General features: G+C 36.4%; 1 long non-coding RNA gene and 1 other non-coding gene across 2 annotated transcripts in view; one reads left to right on the forward strand and one right to left on the reverse strand.

The window, feature by feature from the left end:
* LOC128018160 (uncharacterized) overlaps positions 1-18601 on the reverse strand; it is a 35360-nt gene extending 16759 nt beyond the window's left edge. Inside the window, exons 1-2 of the long non-coding RNA XR_008184735.1 lie at positions 17763-18601; positions 17220-17345 (exon numbers count right to left, since the gene is read on the reverse strand). This is a non-coding gene — a long non-coding RNA (uncharacterized LOC128018160). The remainder of the gene's footprint in view (positions 1-17219; positions 17346-17762) is intronic.
* trnaa-agc (transfer RNA alanine (anticodon AGC)) lies at positions 15394-15466 on the forward strand. Its single transcript has one exon. It is a non-coding gene; the product is annotated as a tRNA-Ala (tRNA).
* Positions 18602-22885: the final 4284 nt, after the last annotated feature.

A 22885-nucleotide genomic window follows, 5' to 3' on the forward strand; every position in this document is an offset into this window, starting at 1 on the left:
TTATTTCCAACAATGGTAACAAAACCGTTTTGGTTATAGTTCACTATACGAAAAATAAAAACACATTTCTCAAAACATCTTTTTTATGTTCCCCAGAAATCATGAAAATCATGCAGGTTTGGGGTGTCATGAGGGTAAGTAAATGATGACAGGATTATAATTTTTGGGTAAACATCCCTTTACCCTAAGAATTAAGATTAATTGTGCGTGAAAATTAATTTGGTCTACATAAACAAATGATAAATTAAATGATAGTGGCCTGCTGAGGAGAGGAGTGATTAGACAATATTTTTAGGAAAGATACAGGGAGGCAAAATATTCAATACATTTACTTTTAAGGAAAGATTTCTTATTTTGGGACAGCACACTAAAACCCATCAAGAACACCTTAGCAAATGCATCGTAGTGTCCTTTCAATTATTCTGACAAGGTTTGCAAAGACACTAGCATTCTTAAGAAAATGTAAAAACTGAGTTTTTCTTGCTCTCTCTTTCATGTAAGAAAGAATCTGTGAGCGTGTACTCAAGCAGTGCTTGTGTTTAGCTGTGTAACACCATTTCTCCATTTTTATAGAAGATGTCACACAAAGTAGACAGAAACATGCTATAGAGTGCCACAGGAATGACTTCTACAAGCACTTCTAAATTTCAAAAGGTTAAACGTCAGAAATAATGTCTGTAACACAAGCTAAGTATATTTACACATTTTATTCTAAGGAATTAAAAACATTATAAGCTCACTCATGATTTTTGTAACTTTTACATGTCTTGAAAAATGCGGTTGTGGCTAAATGGGGACCTTGGGGACATTAAAGGATTAGTTCAATCCAAAATTAAAATTCTGTCATTAATTACTCACCCTAATGTCGTTCAAACCCATAAGACCTTAGTCCATCTTCAGAACAAAAATTAAGATATTTTGGATGAAATCGGAGAGCTATTTGACCCGCCATAGACTGCAACGCAACAGAAATGTTCCCAGATCCAGAAATAAAGTAAATACATCGGTAAAACAGTCCATGTGACATCAGTGGCTCAACTTCAGTTTTGCGATGCTACGAGAATACTTTTACTTTTACGAGAATACTTTTTTGCGCAAAGAAATCAAAAATAACAATTCACTCATTCAGAACCATTTTTCTCCCCGGAGTTACGTCTTTTGCCATTTTAGAGAGTATTACAATGCATACGCATGCTTTCCCCGAAGCATAAATAACGCTTATTACACCGATTACATTCATGAGTGTGCTTTCCCCCCCACAGACATAAATATCACTGATTATGTGTGATACATTCTTGGGTACTCTCTAAAATGGTGGAAGTCGTGTAAGACGAGTAAGTTACATTATTTTTTGTCAAGTATTTTTCTAGTAACATCGCAAGTTGAGTTGAGCTACTGATGTCACATTGATTGTTTTACCAAAGTTTTTACTATGTTTCTGAACCTGGTACAGAATGCAATTTTAGTTGCATTGCAGTCTATGGAGGGTCACATAGGTCTCTGATTTCATCACAAATATCTAAAGTTGTGTTCCAAAGATGAACGAAGGTCTTACGGGTTTGGAACGACATGTGGGTGGGTAATTAATAACATAATTTTCATTCGGGAGTGAACTAACCCTTTAAATGTCATCACATTGAACAGTTCTACTCCCCAGTACACATTTGCACCCTTATAAACTTGCAAACTATTCTAACTTAAACTTTCCAACTTTTAGATTTTAAGAAAGATCGAGTTGTGGGAAGCTTAGTGATGTTGATGATGTAGTCGTAAAATCATGGAGTAGTTCTTTATAGCCTAACTTTAGCTTTTTACATTTGGTTATTGAATTCAGGCTTCAAAATTTAAAAAATTTAATTAATCAAAATTAAAGTTGCATCTATTTGTGAAGACTATCATGATAAACAAAACATGTAAGAACCATAAAAGCTTATCCAGTGCAATTTTTAAAAAGTAAAAAAAAAAAGGTCACTTTAGTTTGCGAAACAATTCTCACTATTAACTAACTATTAACTAGTAATTTGCTGTTTATTATAAGTTATTAAGGTAGTTATTAAGTGTAAGTATGGAGTAGGATTAAAAGATCCAAAATATGTCATGCAGAATAAGGTATTAATGTGTGCTTTAGAAGTACCTAATAAACAGCCAATATGTTCGTTAATAGTGAGAGTTGGTCCCAAAAGTAAAGTCTTACAAAAAGGCATATTGGCTTTTTGTTGAAGGAATTACTTAAGGATGGAAATAAATAAATAAATACAGCGTGAAACAGAATATGTTTAATACAACAGAGCGGAATCTGATACATGAAATCTAGAAAGACGTTGTTGGATGTGTTGGATGATGAAAAAGGTTGACTGCAAAGAAGTGTGGTGTTGAAGAGGATAATAGCGGGGAAACCAAATAAAGGTAACTAACCATCTGCATCAATAACAATAACATCTCACCTAGAGACCAATTACAAACAAAAGCAACATTTACTACAGACAAAACAACGATGACAAACAATCATGCAAGAGTGTGTAGTGTGTGTGTCCCAACCAAGCGTGAAAACAATGGTGTTTTAGGTGACAGAGAAAAGAGAAATCCGAGAGGGAAGGATCAGTAGCCTAAGGCAGAGTATGCTAGGAGCCACAGATTCCCACTGAACTGCTTGTGGTGGCACAACACACACACACACACAAATGCCTTAGTCTTATTTGGAGAGCTCAAAAGCAGATGGTTGGGTCACTGTGTGTTTGTTTGTATGCCTCCACCTAACACCACCAATCTACACCATCCACCAACAACCCAACCACCTCCATCTTCCTCCACAGAGAATAAACACACACGAAGGCAAACAGGTTCCCACACACACTTCTACATACAAACGGCCGTGAGCATATTCCTCAGAGAGCCCAGCAAAAATTCTTCCACTCTGTCTCTCTCACACACACATTTTTAGACTGCCAAAAGCCTCGCTGAGATGTTGGCACAGATGCCGCGTCACAAAACACTTCCATAAATGAATTCTGTCAAGACACACACACAGACACATGCTCGCCAAGCAGCCCAGGCATTTGCTAATTTGTTGGCAGAGCGATGCTTCTTCAAGTAGACTCTCAGGAGAAGTTCTTGTTTGCTAACAGCACAGCAACATGACTCTGGCCCGCTGGTACAAAACCCGTTTTTTTTTTTTTTTTTTTTTTTACAAAGCAGACTGAACCTTGATCGGTTAGATGCATATCATATCACAAACCTGTAGCTGGCTGCTTATCACTCTTGTTTAATTTGCACCTGTGATGCTTGAGCGCTGATACTCTTTTAATCATGAAAGATCATGTGAAGAGGCTAAGTTGTCAGTGAAGAAGATATTTTAAAAGGAGGCTTTTCAAACCTTTTAATAGCAGGGGTCCCCAAATATAGTCTTCCTTTTGTAGAATGCAAAGGCAGCTATATATTTTCATACATAAAAATGCATTTAAACTGTGAGAAAAAAAGAAATATATATATATGTGAATTGTTATATTAGCATGTTGACATGTTGAACATGAATGTATGTAGATTAGGGATGTCAACGATTAATCGATGATCGATTAATTGTCGATAAGAGATGCAATCGATTAAGGCTATCGATGGTCGGTTAACCGATTCAATGTTGGGCTGCGTGCGGCTCATGCGCACTCAACACGTGCGAGCGGCTGTGAGTGACGGTGACGATATATAAAAGCATCATCATTCATTCACAATGTACAAATTAAGCTTTTAATGTGATTTAAACTTTAAAGTACATTAAAATAGAAACAACATAAAAGTTCTTCAACATTAAATGCAATAGAAATGTAGTTACTAATCATTTCATCAGATAACTGTTTTATATCGTGCGCTTTGCAGGGCTGCGGGACACAGTGACAGGACAGGTAGTCTATTCATTCCTACAACTTGTTAATTCATTCCTACGAATTATTAATGTGGCAATTGTCCATGTTTCATTAATTTTGTTCCCTAAATAACCCATGATTTAAGTGAAATAAGGGAACAAATTAATAAATCGAACGAATTCTTAATTCATGAAATCTTTAATTTCCCTTCCCATGTTTACCACAGTAAGAGATGCGAAAACAGTTATTAAAAGCGAAAGATAATAAAATAAACCTGGGAAATTAGAGGGTTAGACTATGAAGATTTAGGAAAAGAAACAATGCCTAAATATACTGAATTTGTGGAAATTCGTGACCAACCGGCAAACCAGAACAAAGCCGCGTAAATGAAGACTATGGGGTCCAAAAGCATGGTCGCGATCTAACATTTTCCAGTTAACCTATTATTCCTCTAATAAACAAAGCTTTTATACCACACTTGTCATAATCAGATCTTATCATTTCTAAATAAATAATTGCTGGATTCAAAACAGCGATTAATAGGCGCTGTGACCGACACATTCCTGGAGCATTCACTGCTGTCACTAAACGGTGACGCCGAGCATCGTTCACAAGTTTCTGCATGGACCTGACTAGGGCACAGGTTCTAAGCCCTGGGACAAAATGGGATGCTTTAAGGAAAATTTATAGCCTACTAAGTAATAGGCCCAACATAAAAATAACAATTTGTTTTCATGTTTTTTTTTTTTTTTTAAATAGGCTATGCGAAATATATCCGACTTAAATAGGCTAATTAAGATTAACGGATTTAAAACAGAAGTGTGGGCGCTCCATAAGTTCACAAAAAAAAAAAAAAAAAAGGATGACAACGCATTCTGTTTGTTTGCTTTATTTTACAAGAGCACAAATCTTCTGTTTTTATTGTGAGTGTGCACAAATGAAAGTAAACACTTTTGCGGAAAATATATATATTTTTTAATGTCTCAGCTGTTTCGATCGCCCCGGAGCATGCTGCACACGTATATTCTAGCGATTCAAACTTATATCGCAGTCTGTTCATTATCAAAATAAAATGTCAACTAAACATTAAAAGGTTACACTGGTCAGTTTAAATAGACCGTAGTATACCGGTCCACTCTGCTGTTATGCCAAGGACGTTTTTGCTCATATGAAGAGGATCATCTTTTCCGTCTATATGCGAATGCGTTTTAAGTACAAGCCTAGTTTACATGATAAATAATAGTTTAACATTCAAATACATTGCGAATATGGAAACATTTCGATTTGTGCCGAATGAGACATGAGCAATAACCTCCAAATAAATCTAGCCAAAGCCGCGCTCGCTCATCCTCGTCTGCACGCATGAACTGTCACGATCTAATGCGCTGTATGCCGGATTTTTAAAAATCTGACATTTTCTAGGACAGAATCCAGCAGGATCAAATTAATGTGAGCAACTGTGTTTTGGTGCAGCAGCGCCGATGTAGTTCACTTAATGTGCAGCGCAGTCACACGCGCTCCACATTTCGGATAATTTTATACAATAATGTCAGTTGAAAACATTGCAATTGTGCTTTAAAATACAACAACGAGCACCACAAAACCATTTAAAGAGGCGCGTTCAGCGTTCTCCGTGCGGGATTGGAAACTGTCAACAAAGTAAAATGACCTCAAAAGTATGGCGCGCTCTCTTCATTTTATCAAATGATCATAATCGCATCTATTCATTTTATAATCCTGCTACTAGCATTTTATTCAGACTAAAACCTCTTTAATTCAAGTGAGAAAGCGTTTTGTGTGTGTGTGTGGCTTTTGCACATCCTGTCATACCGCTGACTGCGTGCCTACAATAGACTCATTTTGCAGTATTATGGTTAACGATTAATCGATTAATTGATCGTTAATTTAAACGACGATCGATCATGGAAATAATCGAAATTTGACATCCCTAATGTAGATTATGTTTTACTGTGGCAAAGGTTGCTGATTCAGATTTGAAAGTAATGATATCAAATTCAGTGTTAAAGTATTGTTATATATATATAGAACAAATGAGATAGCAGTTTTCATTTTAACATTTACATTTTTATGTGTTAGCCATTTTTATATGCTTTTGACATTGTTTTTGTTTTAAATATTTTTAGTACTTTAATAAAACAAAACGTTTTGTTCATCTAATATTTCAAAAATTATCTTTAATAGATTTACTTCACAACAACAACAACAACAACATGTTAGGAGACATATCTGAAACAAACTTTGACAGTTATGAAAGAGCAACATCTAAGCAATAACATTTAAGAACTGTTGCAGAGTAAAAAGCTGCCAACCTCAGAAATGACCAGCTCTGAGCAGAGAGAAAGAGAGTGAGGAGGAGGAAAATGTGTGTGCTTTTATGTGTACACACCAGCTGTCAGTCCTGGGATCAGACCCAGAGTCTGTCCTCAGTAATACACATGCTGGCACACAAGAAATGACCAATCAGAAGCAGGCCCCTTCCTCTCGCTCTCAAAATACTTTCCCTCTAAACATCAAAATGTCAGAGATTAAATCACAGGCTGGGAAAATCTTAATCTGTACTGCCTATCTGCTCCACTTTCACCACAACCAACTACTATGCAACCAAAGCAAACATACACTTTGTTTGCGTGTGTGTTTCTGGGAATTGTGGGGACATTCCATAGACTTGTTATTATACTGAGCAAACAATATTATTTTTTTCCCCTAACCTAACCTGAACTTACCCCTTACAGAAAACCTGTCTGCATTGTTACACTTTCAGATAAACATATTTTACTATTTTTTATATTTTTCCCCCTCGTGGGGACCACAGGCCCCGATAATGTCAAAAAAAAAAAAAATCAAGTTTTACTATCCTTGTAAGAACATTTGGTCCCTGCAATGTAGCATAAACAAGTACACACACAAACACACTAGGGCTGTGACAGGGAGAAAATATTCCGACCGGTTAATCGACGTGTGACAACACCGATAATACCGGTATCACCATAGGGGCAAAGTTGTTCCCTCTATTCCTTGGTTTCCTTTGCTTTTAAATAGCTTGTAAAAGCAGCATGCGCATTTTACTTTCACTTGCAAATAGCGGCGATTTGGCGTGAAGCAATTGTTTGTTTTTACCTCATTAGAATTTTCCCTCTTTTTGAATTAACAACAATTCCGTATCAAGTGCTTGAATACAACCACAAAATAGCCTATCTAAAACATAGAACTTTTATCAACAAAATGAATGAAAATACACGTGCTACATGCTATACCTAATATAAAATAACAAATAAATTACATAAAGTTTAAATAGGAATACAAAATATGTATGGAAATAAGTAAACATGTATAATAACCAAATAAATAACGTAGAACTTTTATTAGAAAAACGAATAAGAAAGCTTGGAGGCATTGCATACAACTTGATGTCAAATAAAATAAATGAATTACACAAAGTTTAAATGAAGTAAAAATCAGCAAACACTGTGGAACCAATTAAATAAGAAACTAATGTTTTAAAAAAAAAAAAAAATTCCAAAATCACCTTAGATAAATAGCAAATTTCAACAGGCTTTTCAAAATCCGAAATATTGCCAAGCAAGTGCTTTTGCATTTCGCTTCTAAACTTAATCATCCGCCATCGTCTTGTCTGTCTCACCTCACTCTTCTTGTCGGTCTGCTCAACTCACTCTCCTCTCTGGATAAATTAAATCTGATCTTTGATGTCATTCGGCAGGCTGCATTGAGCAGCCGTGTTTAGTTTTTAATTGTAGTGATTGCGCTTTTACTCAACTAAATTATTTTTATTACTATCAAAATGACGGTGAGGGTCGGTGGGCAACTGACATAACTGACAATCTATCGCACACACACCTCAGGAAAGATTCAAATGTAATCACTTAACCTGCATTATCAACCAAGGAGTGTAAAAATAAAAATCTACTCAAAGAACATTAATCTCTTAAATCCATAACCTTTGTGTGCTTTATACTATATAATTCTACATATACACTTAACCCTAAAAACAACAAAACATCTGTTTGAGTAAAAATAGTAATAACATGATTACATTAACATTTTTACAATTTAAAATAACAGTTTGTATTTCAATATTTTTCATGTGTAATTTATTCCTATAATGGCAAACTGTAATTTTGGTCTTGTTTAATATGCTGATTTGGTGCTTATTATTATTATTATTATAAGAATGTTGAAAACAGTTGTGTCGCTTAATATTTTTGTAGAAACTGACTGCGAGACATTTTCAGGATTCTTTGATGGAGTAAAAGTTAAAAATAATGGTACTTATTTAAAATATGAATATCATTTACTTACACTCATTTCATTCCAAACCTGAATGAGTTTCTTTAGTATGGAAAAAAAAAAGCTACAGAAGCCATTGGGGAATTTGGATATTCTTAAAAATATCTTCTTTTGTGTCCACCAGAAGAAAGAAATTCATACAGCTGTGGAACAATTGGAGGGTGAGCAAATGATGACAATTGTCATTTTCGGGTGAAGTATCCCTTTAATCGTAAATACACAATGTCTTATGAACAACCCGTGCAAATATTTTTTAAACAGTCAATAAACATCATATTCATGTGCATTAAAGGAGAAATCTAAACCACTCACACTTGGGGTGGGCACTTCTACTTCTGCCTTTTTTGTAAGCAAACAAGGAAGGAAACAACTTCTCCCCATCAGTACTTACATTTTCTTCAAAAAACATAAAATTAAAACATTTCACATAAATGTATTTGTGTTATCGGTCCAAATGGTCTAAACAAGACACACACAGTATAAGGGAACAGCGACATTAAAGCCTGACAAACATGTGAGAGAAAACAAACTGACAGAGAAGTACATCAAAAAGCTGGCTAGAAAGAGGTCATGGGGGTTAGATAGGGGACACAGAGAAAGAACAAGGGAAAATGGGGCAGAAAAAGAGAGAATGACACAGCCGACTGCTTTGAAGGTGAAAGCCAAGATGACATAGGGCAGAAGAGACAGTGTAAAGTTTTAATGACAGAGAAAAGAGTGAAGAGAAGAAGAGGCTGGGTATAAGAGAAAGAGAGAGATGAAAGTTGTAAGGGTCATTCAGACACTGCAATAGGCTTACAGGACTGAATAAATTACAGAGAAAGAGTAGTTAATGAGAGAGGAAGAGGAGGATAAAAAAAAATGGGAGATTGCACAGGTAGGACATGATTAGGTTGAGCCTCTTTGTAAGCCTGTAGTGCCCTCTATAGGCAGACAGAAAAATGCATTACGAAAAGCAGTTGGGTGCATCTGTCAAAAATAAATAAATATATAATACACTGACAAAAGAGCTTTTTTCTTTACAGGGATGGCTGTTTTTAATGAAAAGTTAAAAAGAAAACAATCCCCGACAGATTTCACCACCCTGTGGTTTCATTTCACACTGATTCCAAAGAAACGCAAGCAGTGACTGATTTGGAAATAAAAGCTTTTGGGCTCCACACAAAAGACTTTTGGAATCAAGACCGAACAATACAAAACTAATTGCATGATGTGCAATAATGGAAAAGAGCGTTTATTTGAACACTTATTTTTGTGCCGCTTATATCAGCTCGTTTAGCAGATGAAAAGAATGGGGGGGGGGGATGTCTCAGCCAGTATACAACTTAGTTAAGCTCTAGATCACTCCTGTCAGTTTGTCTTTTAAATGTCGGACAAATTAAACATCCAGTTTATCAAAACCTCTAATCCGGCCTAAGGGCCTGTCTCCGTGCGTATGTGCGTCAGTGCGGAATGGCGGCTGGCCTCAGGCAAGAAAATGCCAAAACATGAGTGGCTGAATTTGAAAATAAAAGGCTTGTCATTCAATAGCCCGAAAGAGAAATCAAGTGTGCGTTTGTGCGCGTGCTTGTACCCCAGTCAATTACTGCATCCTTGAGAGAAGGACAAGGGTTTAACTAGTGACACAAGGAAGTCAAAACAGAGTTGCCTACACACACACACACACACACAAACACATTCACGGTCTTATTTAAAAGCTCGGCTGTTATTGCCAGTGGCAACAGCATCATATATTGATTTTCACCCAGAGGAATTGCGATGCTGATACAGAGAGGAAAGAAATGCGAAAGAGAGAAACTTTTGATTGGCATGCAGTGGATAAAGTGAACTACTTATAATGCAGTGCCAGTAGACAAGAGGAATTTGACTTAATCAGCATGGACAGAGTAAAACAAGAGAGATGGAGAGCTACGAGTACTCTCTAAGGGTGTATTCACACCAGAAAAGTACGCTAGTTCACTTGCTTTGGTCCGGACCAAATACAATGTAGATTGTTTTCGTTTGGTATGGTCCGCCTTCACACTGCCCTTTTTGCAAGTGAACTAGAAACGGTAAACAAAACCACACGTGTGCTTAAGGTCATCCATTTATTGGTTTATCCATTCAACCATACCAAGGTCCATTTGGAAGTAGACCGAGAACACCTCTTCAGCTGGGTCTTGGTACAGTTGTCTGGTCCAAACCTGAGTGTGATTGCTGTATTCACACCTGTCCAAAAGATCCTCACCAAAGGGGGAAACGAACTTGAGCTCAATTCAATCGATCCAAACAAGACAGGTTTGAAAACACCCTAAGGGTGTGCTTATCAGGTTGAGGTAATCTGTGATCTTTCATTTCCGCCCTTCCTGATCTACTGTTGCTAAATCTGGATGACCAGTTCAGGCCCCCACGCTCTCTTTCATTCAAGTGACAAGAAGAGAGAGCGATGCTGAGACTGGAAAGGAAGGGGACGATGATGAAAGACGACTCCTTTTACTTGAGGACAGAGAGAAACTGCAAAGTGTGCGAAGATACTTTTAAGTAAAAATTAAATTAAATATTGAACTGAGGGTGAACTCGCTCACTTTGTAAAGCCTGCTCCGTTTCCAGCGATGATTTCACCCTACCCAGATTCGGAAATGACCGATATGAGTGAAAAATCTATAAGACCTTTAATTGAGGTCAATGTAGATCCATCTGGTGTGGCTGTGGATCACATTCTTCAAAACCCTGCTGATTCAGGCTGGTTTGGTGCTGGTAGACCTATCATAGCCATTCGATGGGTTGATCAAGAGGATATTAGCACACCAGGATGCAGATGATAATATCTGCTGGTGACCAGTTGTGGTCTTTCCTGCAGGGGTTCTTGAATCAATAACTCTTAGTTTCTACTCTCTTCTTGTGTCTCTCTTTGCTGCTTTCTTCAACTGAATATTAAAATAAAAGCGGTCGGATCTTAAAGAATCTGAATATCCTTGATCTTCAGGGATAAAAGTGTTCAATGTACTGTGAAAAAACACACTTTGCATGCAAGTTTCAGAGCTCAAAACATCCTCTCCAGTCCAAAAACACTATTGAAACTAAAGGCTGAAATACTCCATGCTAATTTTTCTGATTTTTGCCCACAGTTTGCTGTCTGGAGGAGCCGATAGCCGGTGAAAGTCAGAGCCAGTCTGGAGATTTTGGGAAGTTGATATTGACAGATTTCACAGAACAAAATGTGTTGTGACTGATGGGCACAGACTGTGATTTCATCCACTCGAAAGATATTAAACATCTTTGATATTTGGTGTCGATTTAGGAATATATTGTTTTAAATTTTCATGTATCTCCCAGCAATGGGCCACATTTTTACATGAGATTGTTGTGTTCAGAATAACTTTAAAGTCTGGTAGAGACTTCAGATCTTCAGTCATTTCGTGAATGATGCCTAGTTTTTCTCTGTAACCAGTTACAAAGTTGGCGAGTGTATGATGTCCAGCATTTAATAATCTGTTCAGATTTTAAAAATCATGTAGTGAATTCCAGCTTTAAGCAGCAAAAATGGTTTTAAAATTGTTGGAAACATACATTTACAACTAACATGGCATATCAAAAGGATCATTTACTCAAAAATCAACATTTACTAACATAAACATTAATTCACTTCATAAGTACTATAGTTATATACTCCGATGAATTCAATGGTATTTACTATCATGGTAATGTCCAAACATGGAATTGCTGTGGTACAATGTCAAGAAAACATTGGCAACTATACTTAAGAACTTGAAAAAAAGTTTAAAGATAATGTATTTGTGTATTATCAAGACAGTATGTGTCTCTGTCACTAATGGCTTAAAAACAACCTCTCCTCAGTTTCCTTGTCACCCGTGTCCATAGAAAAGGATTACAAATTAAACAGAACAGGAATGGAGGGAGTGGGAAAGAGAAGAGAGAATGGAGGGGCCGCCAAAAAGGTCATGTCCCAGCAACCAACCTGCCTCGGGCATTACTCATTAGCCTAGCAACAAGCTAAGCGCGGTAACAGAGATGACCTGAGGGGGGATCAAACCAGAGAGCAGATTCACCACATTTCTGAAATTTTACCATGATCTTCTACTAAATTCAAGCTGAGAGCCTCAAGTAAGCCATGAATAATGACAACCTTGAGCTGTCCTGAGTTTAAAATGAGTCAGCAATGATCCGGGTCACTGAAGTGGAAACCTTTCAAAAACAAGACAAATATCGGAACCTCCAAACGCCACATAAATTGCTTACCTCAAAGATGAAAAACTTAACTCAAAAAGACTCAATGAGAGGCAGCTCTTTAAAGGGGAAAAGTCAACTTCATGCAATCAAGAAAGATCATTTGATGACTAGATTAAGTTGTATAATAACCCCTTATTTAGTACCAATTAAATTCCTTTTCATTTCAATCTGCCTTTTGGCTTTATAGAACAGCATGAACATGTACTGCTCTCAATGGGCTCCATTCATTGACAAATGCGTTGAAGTGTACTTAAGTGCACAGAGAAGGTTCAGAAAAAACAGGTGCATACCGAGGAAGTCTATAATACCTGGAGACATCTGTTAGCATACCCATTCATCTCAAAGTCCCTAAACCATCACTAGCAACTTTCCTGAGAGGTGACATGAATGGTAAGGGAAAGACAGAGGTCAAATATCTATTTCACGCTTTTAAAACCCCTCCAAAAACAAATGTGGCTTTGCTGAACAATTTTCTACCATATTATGAAACAACTATGATTTATATGTTGCTTGCATAAAATATATTACTACATTATGGCTATTGCCCTTTGAACCATGTTCCAACATCTAACATCTACCTATTTTTTATTTTTATTTTTTGTTAAATAGGAGTCAAAAGAATTTAAAAAAAATTATATTTATAAGAAAATAACAAATCACAATTTAACCCCAGGGGACAATTATTCATTGAAAAAAAAAAAAAAAGAAAGAAAATTAAAAGAAAATCTGCTTTACCATCACATGAATAAAATGCATATTAAAGTACATTAATTTAAACTGTAATAATATTTTACAATTCTGATAAACAGCCTAAATGCAGTCTTGATGAGCATTACAGACATCTTTTCTTTATTAAATTCACACATTTATCTTTCTCATTGCCTCACTACAGTGAATGATGCTTTAGGTAGGGTAATGTGTTATAATTTATCATGACCCTCACTGTTCTTACAAATCTGGCTCCATCTTGCATTTATGCTTCATTAAACCTCATACAGCGCTAAAGGCACATTTGAATCCAAAGAGAAGTTAGACCCAACCTGTGAAAACATGTCAGATTGGTTTTGTAGATATTTTCTATTGCTAATGAAACTGAGAGATGTATAGATCGCTGCTGATATGCAATATGTAATAATCATGGGCTTCATTCATGAAACACAAGCATGGATATCTGTGAAAATGTATCTGTACTTCCTCTGTCCTATTGAACTGAACACAACAATTTGCAGCAAATGGATTTATGAACGATTCACACATAAATCCGCTCTGCTCGTGTTTCATGAATAAAACCCCATGTGCGTGCCCAAGGGAGATGAAGAATGATCAGATCAGCCTAAAACTGGGTTTTATCAGCATTTAGCACCACATGCTCCCATGACTGTTCACTGTAGGTGTCAATATTTTGTTTCATCATCACCGAAAGCCACACAATGTTAGGAAGAGAAACTGAGGCATTTGATATTATAATGATCATATTTCACATCCTATACAGTTATGCTCATATAGATTACAAATCCGCTACTACAACAAAAAGGCTTCTTCTTTAATGGCCTACTGCACTTAAACAAAAAAAGTAATCCTACAAAGTTGCATAATGCATAAATACCTAAAGATGGTCAAAATATTATATACAACCGATATAAGGATTAGGCCAGTTCTTTTTCATTTTCTTTTTTTTACACATATGAAATATTGGTTTAAGATTTTGTTAAATCGTAAAAAAAAGCCATGTAATGCAAAAATCCATGCAATGTTTAATGCTAATTATATTTCGTTTTTAAGGGTTGAAACATGGCTAAAAACAAAATGAGCTGAGACAGTTAACATTCTTAACAAGAAAAAAAAAAATAACATTACAAAACACAACAGAAATATCAAAAGTCAAGAGAAATGTAAATATATCATTAACTTAAGAGTGTTTCAGAGTTCACATGGTGGTATAATTTGACGTCATGGCACAAATGTAAAGTAAATCCAATTTCGGATAGGAATTGTTGTCAAATGTTACCTGTACGCTGGAAAAAAATATTCATTGTATTTCCCGAAAAAAAAATAAGGTAAATGGTTGCAGTCAATTTATTTTAGCTACATTTAAATAAATTTAGTTGACTAACTTTCAGTGTCTTTTTTGTAGTTAAAATAAATTGTTTACAACCACTTACATATAATAAGCAACAATATAAAGTGATATTACTCAGAAAACAGGATACAGGTTTAACTCATTTAAAATACGTCTGTTTAATGTTACACTGTCAGATAAGCAAAAGAAATCTATCGTATATTTTGCTCTGGCTACTGTATATAGACCACCAGGTAACAGTGGTAAGATTAACAAATAACCAGACGCCACCCGATTTAAATATTCCCTCACAGTTTAATAGTAGTGACTTTATGAATTTCTTCACTGATAAAACATATAACATTAGCAATACAATAACAAATAACAAATTCTACAGTGTCTAATACTTCAGCTTCATTCATCACACCCAAAGATAACCTGCAGTGCTTTACAACTATAAGGCAGGAAGACCTTAATAAACGTATCACCATCAACATGCCTGTTAGATCCTGTACCCACCAAATTACTGAAAAAGAGTTGTTACCTGTAGCAGAAGAACCGCTTCTCAATATTATTAACTTATCGTTATCTTTAGGTCACATACCAAAACCATTCAAGCTGGCGGTTATTAAGCCTCTTATTAAGAAACCACAATTAGATCCCAGTAAACTGGCAAATTACACAAATGTAGTTCTCAAACACCTCAATATAGTTTCCAAGGCAAACGAATGAAAGTTGGCCTCTGAATGGATTTAAAAATGAGGGATCTCAGGGAGGACAGCTGAAACGGTCAAAAGCACAATCTCTGTTATTTCTACAACTAAATGGTGTCCAGTGCAAAGATGCCAGCACAGAGGAGAGGCGGCCTCTTTTCTTTAAGCCCGTTATAATAGCAGTCGCTCCCTAGGATGTCTTCGGCCAGGGGAATTAGCTCAAATGGTAGAGCGCTCGCTTAGCATGCGAGAGGTAGCGGGATCGATGCCCGCATTCTCCAAGCTCCTGCTTTTTTTGTCCCTAAAGAAACAGACTATGCTTTGACGCTATGAAGCGCAGCTCCCTACATGAGCCTGTGGGGCTCACTGCAGCCCAAAAAAAAAAATCAGACCGGATCCTGCTCACATTCATGGCAAAAGCAGGTCCCGCCGAGATCTGAAATCAGATCACTGGATTCAGAGTCAAGAGTGCTAACCATTACACCATGGAACCATGACAGGAGCAGCTGTCGCTCACAGGGCCAAAGACTAAATCACTAACAGACTCACCACCAAACTTTTTCTTTTCCTGCTGCAAGAAAGCACGCAGATTTCAGCTTGGATCACTGGATTTGAAGAGTGCTAACCATTACACCATGGAACCACCACTGCTTCGTTGGTGACCATCTGGCAGATAACACTGTGGCTGTAAGGAAACAGTTAGACAGAGGGGTTGAATCCCATTGAATCTAGGTCACTGGCCCCCTCGACCAAAAGGCAAAGACACGTGCTCACCAGCTGAGATAACCAGATAACATGAAAGAAATTAAAGCAGCTGAAAAAAGGTATGCTTTACAACTCTCTAAATATCTTGCAATACATACTGATCAACACCCTTATGCTGCTTGGACAACAACTGGGTTGAAATACAAGCATATTACAACCCAGTTGTAACATGTTCTTATACTCTCTTTTTTATGCTGCTTGGATTTATTGTTTGTGTTTAATGTTTGTTATTTGAAGAATTTTAATAAAGTTTTTTTTTTTTTTTTTAAGTTTCTACGAGCTGTACAGAATGGAATAACGGAGTAAAAAATAAATAAAAGTGACTGCTACAATAAATGTATTTATATTTCGGTTATTAATGCTTGAAATTAACATTTGAATTACATTCTAGAATCTAGTGTGCCTACAGTGGAGATCAAAATTAGAGATTAATTTATAAACACGATTTATTTTTCAGAAATAATTAAATAATCTTCATCGTTCAAAATTTGAAGGAATTTTAGTTTGTGGCTATACCATGCTAGTAGTACAGTGTTTTACAAAATAACAGTGACCACGCATCGATGATTTGTCCTGCAAAAAGATTGCTGGCTGATTGGGTGCTCGAACACAGGGAAGTACTTCCTCTTCAACCTTTAACTGACTTCTTTACACACTCGGGTTCCTTTCCCAGTTTGACGACGAACATAATGTCTCCCATAAGACAAAATTAAATTAGACTTGCTCTCATCAATGATGTGAACTTTGGACCAGTTCTCCTCTGTCTGTACAACAGGTTAGAGAACCCTTTAGATTATTTTTGCATGCTTTTATATTGTGCTTCAGAATTTGTTTAACTTATGAAATATGCTTTAAAAGACTGCTTTTACTCCTATCAAATAGGACTAAGAAGTGACCTCGAAATTTACGTAATTGTAGTATATTGTTCTTCAATTTTAATCTCCACCATTATGGCTCTTACAGGACAAAACCCTACACAGATTTGAATGCAAGCGCCCCCTTGAGGTCGACTCCTGTGTTTCTACTTGCATTACTATTTCGATCCAGCAGATGGCAGTGTAACACCGTTAATCAGTAATCACTGGTGCTATGACCTTGCGTTAGTTTACAGCTGTTTTTATGTCGTGCGTATGCTCGAGAAGGTCACTTGTGTTTCCAAAAGGAGGCAGATCGTATCGACACATGCAATAACCAAGCTACAAGAGGAATATTCAGTGTTTGAATCCAATCTGGTGAGTGACAAAATCGGCTACACATAGCCATGCTTACCTTTAATTTGTACGCTCTGTCGTCCTTTACGTCTCCTCTGCATTTGTTTGTTTCTGTTTCATCGATGATCGGTCGGCGCTGCGCACTTTACTGATTTCACACATTTCTCCAAACTTCCTCCATGAACTGTAACGTAGGAGAAGGTCTGGAATCACAAATCATGTTAAAGTGCTGCATGTCCTCCAAGCTCTTGTGATGGTCTCTGTTTAATAAAGATACTGTAACATGTTTAACTACACATAAACAACGGTATTCAAGAAACAATAGGCTACATACGTTTAAATTGTAACCTATTACGAATTATTAAATTATATAGTTAGTGATGCTTCGATGTGAAAATGTTGCCCTATGACTGCGATTATTTTATTGTGAACAGTTAACGTTACGCAGTAAGAGTGATGTACGTTAGGCTAGTTGTAAATATCAGCATGGGTATGATCAAGGAAGCACGAGGCTGCAGGAAATCATAATCATAACATCAGCAACAAAGAGTGATATTGATTTCATAAAACTGTTCAATGGAGATAATACTGACTAACTTACACTTTTAGAAACCGTATCACCTGTTCCAAACAATGCCAAAAGGCCCGTTCACACCAAGCACGATAATTATAAAGACAAAGATAAAGATATAGTTCTAAAAATCGTTCTCAATATTAAAGAATAGCGGAGTCCACACCACAACTATAACGATAAAGGCACAGAGAGACGATATCGTTGGAATCACTTTCGGAACGATTTTTTTTCTGATGAATGATAAAAACATTGCCAACCAGAATCAATCCTGCTGTAATGAGCTCGAGAATTTAAAGAAGCAGACGCGTCCGCTAAGCATGATAAATGGTTAGCTTAATAGCTTCAGTGGGAAACACACAGTAATGGGGTGTCTGTTCTCGATGAATACTTCAACGAATCGATTGTATTAAAGGGACACTAAGCAGGAATTACTCCCATCTAGTGGTGAAATTGTATTTTGCATTCAAACTAATTTTGCTCGCCAGCGCCTCGCTTTTTCAAATGCGCGTTGCATCTACGGTAGGCGATATGTACCAAAAAGCTTTGACAGGATGTCTTCTAATAGCACTTCGTCGAGTTTTCCTTCAGGTGAACAGGTGTGTTATTTCAAACAAACTGCAACATGACAACTAACAAACGAATGTTACAGTATGAATTACTGACTGTGGAAAACATTAAATATTGTAATTAGTAGTTATGTCTTCTTTATTCGTTATATTTTCTGAATTATATGCATTGTTAGATATAAAAAAAATATTATAATATAGATTGTAACACTGACTTACCTGTCGAGAAGAAAACTGGCCACTTCAGTGTCTCTTTTGAAATCTTTATCAAGCATTAGCTCTTTCCACCTAGAAAAAGCTTCCCCGACATTAACTCTTGTTTTCTGTAATCTACGGTCACGTTTCCTTTTACGTTCTATTTTTGACTGTTTTGGCGACTTTGTTTTCTTCTCCTGTGGCGCGGCATATGTATGGTCCATAATAAGAATGCAATCCAGACTTTTAAACTTGCCGGTGCAGTTTCAAGCGCCTCTCACTGCTCTGCACCTGCGTTTCTGGCGCTGACCGAAAACGCGCTGTGGAAACGCGTTGGCTTAGTACTTTTTGTCCCTCTCTGCTATTATAGTTTTGCAAGATGGCGGAACTACATGGAAGCCTCCGTCGACCTACCCGTCCCATGTATATAAAGATAATAAAATTCTTCATTTACAAGGATTAGTTTAAACATTGGCATAGGTATTTGTACACCATTGAGGGTATATTTATGAATAAAAATATTGATTTTAGATAATAAAATACCTAAAAAGTTACTTATTGTCCCTTTAATGATTCAATGACTCGTTCATAATCCATTTTTCGCCACCTACTGTCGTATGGATGTAACAAACATTCCCGCCGTTAAAGGTATACTCCACCGCAAATTGAACATTTTGTCATTATTCACTTACTCCCATGTCGTACCAAACCTGTAAAAACTTTTTTTAAGACACAATTTAAGATATTTTGGATAAAAACAGGGAGGACTGAGACTGCCCCATAGACTGCCAAATAAACCTTTATCAGCCACGCTCTGCAGATGCACTGTTTTTCAATCCAAAGCGTAAATACCTTAAAGTCTATGGTAAATACAAAAAAAACGTATCCTTGTGGCACAGCTGATACAGAAGAGCGTATGCCACCTGTGTACTACTCCGATTTGACAAAATGGCGCTACACTGGTTTGGAAAGACGCAGAGAAGAGGAATTGTTGAATAAAATTTAGGGCTGTGCAAAAAATTGAATGCGATTTTCATGCACATTTCATCAGTAAAGACGCTCCTGTAATTAGAAGTGTATCTCCAGCACGTGCGTTCAGATCATGGTTGCCAGGTTTTCACAACAAATCCTGCCCCGTTGCTTCGATTTTTTTGCACAGCCCTAATAAAAAAAAATTTTTTCGTGTACAAAAGTATTCTCGTCGCTTCATAACATTACGGTTGAATCACTTGTTGGCAGATGGACTTTTCTCACAGTTTCTTCTTTTTTTTTTTTACTTTCCTCGGCCTTCACACTGTTATTTATTTGGCAATCTATGGGACAGTCTCAAGCCTCCCTGATTTCATTGACAATATCTTAAATTGTGTTCTTAAGATGAACAAAGCTTTTACAGGTTTGGAACGACACGGGGTAAGTGAATAATGACAAAATTTTCATTTAGCGGTGGAGGAACCCTTTCGATAACAAGCCTATCAGAGATATATTGCTGATATTAAAGGGATAGTAAGTTTACCCCAAAAATGAAAATGACCCTATGATTTACTCACCCTCAAGCCATCCTAGTTATATGTGACTTTCTTCTTTCAGATGATTGAAGTGAGAGTTAAAATAAAAAGTCCAATAAAGTGCATCAAAAAAAGAAAACAAAAAAAGAACTCCTCACAGCTCCGGAAGGCGTCCTGATTGTGTTTGAAGTGCAGGGGTGGGGAACTCAGGTCCTGGCAAACCATAGCCCTGCAGAGTTCAGCTCTAGCCCTAATTAAAACTCACCTTACCTTACTCATCAAGATCAACTAAATGCTGGATTTTCGTTTTTTTTTTTTTTTTTGCCTAAAACATTATTTACTTGATAATATTTGTTTATACAACTGCTCTGTGTAAGCAATAGTACACTTGCAATTGTGTTACTGTTTAAATAAATGAAACAGATTCACATTAGAACATCATTTGAGGGTATTTACACCTTAATGCATTTTGCATTAATGGACACTATAGTTAGGAGGTCATTGGATCAGTGTCTATTTGAGTTCACACATTACATCTTCAATTACTTTGTGACAGTATGTTTCTATATATAATTACAAAAGTGTGTAGTAGGAATGTAATGTAGATTAACTGCATTCATTATGATGTCATTGTCGCTACACTGCCATTAACAACTCCTTTCCTGTGGCCTCATAGGATTGTAAAGCATACTTCACAATCTTGCTGGAATTTATAGGTCATTCAGGCACTTATTGCCAACTGTTTTATGAATCCTGTGAATTCTGACATACTACTCTTTCCCAAACTATGTTTCACTTACTCTATAGATAGGGGGTATGCAGCCACCATTGTCTTTATGTGAATATGCATGAAGTGTGCAAGTAAAGACAGGCACTTCATGTACTCTGAAATACCAATACCATTATATCAGATCTTATGATTTTTCACAAGAAATGTTACAGTTAACAACTTCTTTAATGGCACAGATAAGCAGGTTAACTAGGAGTCAAACTGCAGAAGATCCGATTAATCTCATGCATGGAGCTAGAATAAGATAAGAGACAATATCTTCATTTATTACAACATGCATGGGGAGAACTTTTTTTCTCACAATGCAGTGTTACCCCTGTAGTAGAGTTATATTAATCTAACCCTTCATCTGTAATAACAGTGTTGCTGTACTTCCCCACATTCTGTTTGTGTGGATGAAGCTATTTTTGATCTGACTTTTAAGCATGACCTCAAACATAATGTTGAGTGGCACTGAGGTATATTAGCACACTACTGACCTGAAAGATATGACACTCCCATACATTCCTTCCCAAAATGGACAGTGGCACTACCATGGTGGAGTGATGGGGTCAAATTTCAGTGTTAGATATTTCACTACGCATTCATTTATTCATTCATTCATTCTTTTGTAACATTACCAATAGTTTTACTGTCACCTTTAAATCAATTTATTGTGTCTTTGCTGAATAGAAGTATTCATTTATTATTAATAAAGTATTAATAAAAAATTGTTTACTAATGTCAAACTTTTATGCAACCATGGTACATTTTGTCAGATTTTAAATGATCCCTTTTAAGTAACATTACAGTAAAAATGTATTTAAAATGTTAGAATGATTAAATCAACATGAACTATATCTTGATCAAATACTCACTTAGTAACATAAATGTGTGCTAAAAAAAAGTAGGTGACTTGCTACAGATCATTGGGAATGTACAAATCGCTAATGTTGTAACCTTGCCCAACATCCTGAATGCCAACTCACACAGTTAGACACATTCGCCATTAAATGAATTACACCATATGTTATTTATCACACTTTTGCAAGAAAGATGGTGTGGTTTGTTGACCAAGACTGTGTTTTATTACCGTCAGCATTTTGCTTTGGTACTAAATGCGTATAATGTAGAGCTGCAAAAACCACATGTGGTGACATGGTTGCTTTATGTACCCTGGGACACCCTTCTGACCTGTGTACTCGGCATGTGTGTGTGTGTGTGCGTCCATATGGTCTCCTGACGTCTCAAGTCTGTAATCTCATTCTGTCAGAAACAGTTTAACACACGCAGCCAGTTGTGCATTTCTGCTGAGCATCGCTCACACAACTTTACCACAAACACACACACTGCTGTAATACAGACTTGAAATCCAGACCTGAAAACATGGAGGTTGTTGGTAAGATTCTTATCATTCTAATGATAGATGTCATTTTTATCGGTTGGTTAAGTCATTTGAATGGTTAGTGCCACTATCTGTGCCACTTGGTTTTAACTCCAGTTGTGTTTTGAGGACTTGAGATGAACCCAGTATAATATATGAGGTCATAAATGGACAATTTTTTATGTTTTTTTTTTTTTTTTTTTTTTTTGTGTAGCCTTCTTTACAAAGAAGTACTATGTTGATACTGTGGTGCAGTTGGTATTAAATAGCAATACTATGGTACTTTGACACACAAACTACTGTTATATAGTGTGGGATCAGTATGATTTTTGGACTGCTTTTATTTAATGATACAAAATGCAATAATACTGTGAAGTCTTATTACAATTTAAAATAATGGCTTTCAATGTTAATATAATTTATTCCTGTGGTGGCAAAGCTGAATTTTCATTAGCCATTACTACAGTCTTCAGTATCACATGATCTTTCAGAAATCGTTTTAATATGCTGGTTTATTATTAATGTTGGAAACCGTTGTGCAGCTTTGTTTTTGAAATCTTAATACTTTCCTCAGGATTGTTTGATGAATAAAAAGTTTATTTATTCAAAATGGAAATCTTTTTGAACATCATGCATCTTTGCTGCCAGTCTTTGTCAGTGGTGGTGTTAAGAGATTACGTTTACATTTATGCATTTAGCAGACGCTTTTATCCAAAGCAACTTTCATTGCG

Source organism: Carassius gibelio, chromosome A8 (genome assembly GCF_023724105.1).
Source record: "Carassius gibelio isolate Cgi1373 ecotype wild population from Czech Republic chromosome A8, carGib1.2-hapl.c, whole genome shotgun sequence".
Lineage (NCBI taxonomy): Eukaryota > Metazoa > Chordata > Actinopteri > Cypriniformes > Cyprinidae > Carassius > Carassius gibelio.